Source organism: Nycticebus coucang, chromosome 17, assembly GCF_027406575.1.
Source record: "Nycticebus coucang isolate mNycCou1 chromosome 17, mNycCou1.pri, whole genome shotgun sequence".
Lineage (NCBI taxonomy): Eukaryota > Metazoa > Chordata > Mammalia > Primates > Lorisidae > Nycticebus > Nycticebus coucang.
In genome coordinates, this window is record NC_069796.1 from 14,542,258 (window position 1) to 14,547,295 (window position 5,038).

The window sequence follows — 5,038 nt, forward strand, 5'->3', positions numbered from 1 at the left end:
TGTAGTCCCAGCTACTCGGGAGGCTGAGACAGGAGAATCGCTTAAGCCCAGGAGTTGGAGGTTGCTGTGAGCTGTGTGAGGCCACGGCACTCTACCGAGGGCCATAAAGTGAGACTCTGTCTCTGCAAAAAAAAAAATAATAATAATGTAAAAAAGACTGCATTGACATGGTTAAATTTTTAAGACCCTCCATTCTTTAGGGATAAACTAAATCACTCATATTTCTTACAAAAGTTTCTCAATCTTGGTAGAGCTTATGCAAGAATGGATACTGAGTTAATAGGGTGCAAGTGGGAGCAGGTATTAGGAAGAAGAAAAGACAAGTAGGGTGGGGTGTCAGAGAACTTTGAATATCATGGTGTAGTATCACTACCTCCCTTCAGTAAGCAGAAAAGATGTTCAAATCAGGAAACTAGAAAAAAATATTCAAAACTGGTAATGGTGATGGTGGTGATGGTGATGGTGGTGAACTCCAAAGGGGTAAGACTATTTATGGGCAATCAGAATGTATGTTTAATGAAGAGAATGACAAATCACAAAGATACAGAATTTGGCTACAAACTTAGTGCAGATCTGGTTCCCCCTCTCCACCACCTGCCATTATAGGCTTTAGCTTTGGGAATTTATCAGAATATCCCATTGTCTTAATTTGGGCTACTATAAAAAGTACCATAGATTTGGTGGTTTATAAACCACAAAAATTATTTCTCATAGTTCTGGAGTTAGAAGTCTAAGATCAGGATGCCAGCACAGTCAAGCCCTGGTGAGGTCTCTTCAGGGTTGTAGATGGCCAACTTCTTCTTGTACCCTCACATAGCAGAAAGAGATCTGGCCAGCTCACTGGCCAATTCTTCTAAGGGCAATAATCTATTATTCATAAGGGCTCCACTCTCATGATCTAATCATCTTCCAAAGGCCCCACCTCCAAATACATTAACACTAGATATTAGATTTTAACATATGAATTGTAGGGCGACACAAATATCCAGTCCCTAATACCGACTAAGTCAGTGCTGCATGGGTGGTGAATGTCTACCAGCTATGATTCTATGAGTCAGAGAAGAAGTCATAGGGTAGAAGAGATCAATAGGAAGTGAGGTTGGATGCTGGCTAGAAAGACTCTCTGGAAGGAGAATGGGAAATTGGGTAATTGTCAGGGCATGAAATTTGAGGGTGGAATAAATCAGAAGAAAATCTTTAGAACTGGCAAGAAAATTGATCAGATTGTAATGGGAGAAAAGAAACAGACCCACGTGTAGGACATAACTCTAGCTCTGCTTAATCAATGTTTTTATTTTTCCTTATCAAAAATGGAAAAATAATTTCTACTATGTCTTTTGAGCCCTTACATCAGTAAAGGGGACAGGGTAAATTACTTTGAAGTCTTAACCAGGTTTTCATTAAGTGGAACAACATCCCCTACTGACCATTTCATGGGGCTGTTACTAATAGAAACATTGCATGCAGTTTGTCTCCAAAAGTGATCATTTCAGAAATCATTTGCAGACCAGGTACCTATAATCCCAGCACTTTGGGAGGCCAAGGTGGGAGGATCACTTGAGGCCAGGAATTTAAGACCAACCTGGGTAACGTAGTGAGATCCAATCTCTACAAAAAATTAAAAAAGAAAATTAGCCAGGCATGGTGACACCTGCCTATAGTCACAGCTCAGGAGGCCGAGGCAGGAGCAGTCCTTGGGCTCAGAAGTTCAAGGTTGTAATGAGCTGTGATCATGCCATTGCACAGTCGGGTGACATAAAGAGACTCTGTTATAAAATTAAAAAAAAAATAGTAAAATTTTCAAACCCAAATAAATCTTTACTAAGTCTAATAATCTTAGAATCTCCCTTCTTCTAGTCTCTATGAAATTGTTCTCAAAAGTTAAAAAAATTCATATAATAATCAGATGAATGAATCTCCTTATTTATACAGAGCTTAGGCTCAGAGTTAGCCTCTATACGTGGTGACAAGGTTAAGATTCAGGCTTTAACAATTGCCGTCTCATTGTGAAGTTTTCAACTATAGAAATGTGCCATATAACAATGTTTTGGTCGATGACAGACCGCAAATATGATGGTGTCTCTTCAGAGCTAAAAAAATCTTTTTTTTTTTTGGGCGGCGCCTGTGGCTCAGTTGTTAAGGCGCCGGCCCCATATACCGAGGGTGGCGGGTTCAACCCAGCCCTGGCTGAACTGCAACCAAAAAAAAAATAGCTGGGTGTTGTGGCGGGCGCCTGTAGTCCCAGCCACTCGGGAGGCTGAGGCAAGAGAATCGCTTAAGCCCAGGAGTTGGAGGTTGCTGTGAGCTGTGTGAGGCCACGGCACTCTACCGAGGGCCATAAAGTGAGACTCTGTCTCTACAAAAAAAAAAAAAAAAATCTTTTTTTTTTTTTCAACGATCACCAGCTGCCTAGGTACCAAAAATTATGTTTCCAAAGTCTTTTGATGTTGATTCCACACGAAGAGAGGTCAAGTTGCCCTATGTGTGCCACTCATGACAGAAGCCCATTTTAGAGCTAAAAAATTTCTATAACCCAGTGGTTTATGTTACAATTGCCTACAGAATTCAGCACAATGACATTCCATACAGGCTGGTAGCGTAGGAGCAGTAGGCTGTGCCACGTAGCCTAGGTATGTCACAGGCTGTACCATCTGGGTTTACGCAAGTACACTCCATGACGATCACATGACACCACCACCTAACGACGTGGTTTTCAGAATGTACCCCCATCGCTGAGCAATGCATGACTGTACATCATTATTTAAAATATCCTCCCAAATGCAGCAGGCAAGGATTCCTGGGAGCTGGACTCACACGAAGAAGCAGGAGCGACTGCTGAGTCTCAATGAGACGCCAAGTGCTGGCCAGGGCTGCCTTTTTGTTTGGGGTCACTAGGGTGGGCATGGGGTGACTCAAGGAGGCAAATGTCAAGTTTTTAGAACAACAACTAAAAATGAAAATAATCCAACCCCCCCACCCCCCAAAAAGAAAAAAACAAACCACCTAACAGCAACAAAAAGCAGCTGCACATAAGCAAACTTAGTCTCTCTCAGGGACACAGTCCTTCCATTTGGACAGGTGCATGCTAGGCACTGCAGGGTACGCTGTCTGCTGTCCTCTGCCTAAAGCGAAGCTTATCTTAAGTGATGATCTGGAGTTTCAAAGAATTAGAAAGCCTCCTTACTGCCCACAATCCTTCTTCCTCTGATGGTAGTCATGAAAAGGCCACAGGGTCTCCTATTTCTCACTTAACAAGGAGGCTCAGAATCATCTTGAAAACTTAACATGGAGAAAAATGAGGGTGATGAGAGGGCAGAGAGTGTGACAGCTGCCTACAGCACGGATGGGGTGAAGTGAGTGTGTGACAGCCATGACAGAGAGCAAGAAAATGGCACCAAAAGAGAAGAGGAGGCAGGATAAGCTCCTGCCACGTCCGCCGAGGGCAAGGCTGGCAGGTACGTACTGGAGGCTGCTAGTCCAGCTGCCACCCCACTCCTAAGCACACCGTCACTGTAAGTCCTCTCAGACTTCACAAGCACTCGCCACATGTAATCCTTGGAAACTGCTCAATTTCGTCACACTGGCCTTTTGTGATACTTCTAGGCAACCACTTCCCCTCTAAGGGCTGCTGCTGCTTCCGGGAACACACATCCTCTCCTGCACTCTGACGCAGCCCAGCTGAGGACTGCCTGCACTTTGCTCATCACCACATGGTATCATGTCGCAAGCATGTTCGTCACATGAATCTTCCGGAAGTCACGTGATTAGCCTTTCAGTGATGTAAAGCTGTACGGCCAGCTGAGCATTGTGGGGCAGAAGTAGATTTGGAACTTAGCCACTGGTCCCAGAATCAGCACAAGCTTTCGGATAAATCCTCATGTGGACATCAGGAGGACATATTTAAATGTGTGCAGGGAGTTGGAATCTTAGTACGTTTGCTTTGATATAAAGGAACACCTGAGGCTGGGTAATTTATAAAGAAGAGAGGTTTATTTGGCTCATAGTTCTGCAGACTGTTTAAGATACCTGGCACCAGCATCTGGTTCTGGTGAGTTCTTTAGGAAGCTTCCACTCATGGCAGAAGGTGAAGGGGAGCCAGCGTCACCTGGAGGAGCAGCAGCAAGAGAGGGGAGGCGGCACCTGGCTACTTACAATAATCAGTTTTCACGGAACTAGTGGAGCAAGAACTCACGCTACGATGGGAATGGCACCAGGCCACCCATGAGGGATCCACCCCTGTGACCCAGTCTTCTCCCTTTAGGCCACACCTCTAAAACTGAGGATCAGATTTCGACATGAGGTTAGGCAGGGCCAAACAAACCATATCCAAACTATAGGATGGAGAGAGGGGGTCTCATCTCTAAACACATGTTCTAAAGGTGTAAGAAACTCAAATGTGCCTTACTCAGTCTCAAGCCGTGTTAGTGAGCTTGTGCATTCTAAGGTAACCGCACACTTGGTAGTTTCTCAGGGGAGCCGGGCCACGAGTATATGACTTTACTTACTGTTCAGCCATCTGATAACATCCACCTGCTCCAGTATCCCTGAAGACTGAGTGTGCAGTCTGTGGACATCCATGGCGGAGCTGAGCTCGTCAACTTGACGGGTGTGCACACTCCATCTGACCTTACAGCCGTGAGATGGAGCCTCACTGAGGCTCTGCACAGAGGTCACACTCTCCCTGGCAACGATGTCGATGAATTGCTATAGTGTTTGCACTGCCCTGCCCACAGTCCCCACCTATTTTAGACAGCACATGGCTCTGACTCACAGAAAAGAGCAAAGAACTGCACAATGGCTGTGAAGTACACCGCACGCCCACTCCCTTGGGCAAATGCCCGAAAGCAGGCAGGGCTCTCAGGGTCTCAGGTGAGGCCCTCCCTTTCCTCTGCTGACATCTATAAACAAATCCGGCCAGGCCGGTCAAAATTTAGCAAGAAACAAGCAAACATTTAAAAATATCTCCCAAACATACAAGTTGACAACTTGAGCAAGAATGTGGGGGCAAAAACAAAAAAGTAAAGTCATTTATAACTTG

At 44.9% G+C, this 5,038-nt stretch overlaps 1 pseudogene; it reads right to left on the reverse strand.

Annotated features, from left to right (window-relative positions):
• Positions 1-2,291: 2,291 nt before the first annotated feature.
• On the reverse strand, positions 2,292-2,511 carry LOC128569434 (uncharacterized; annotated as a pseudogene).
• Between the last annotated feature and the right edge of the window lie 2,527 nt (positions 2,512-5,038).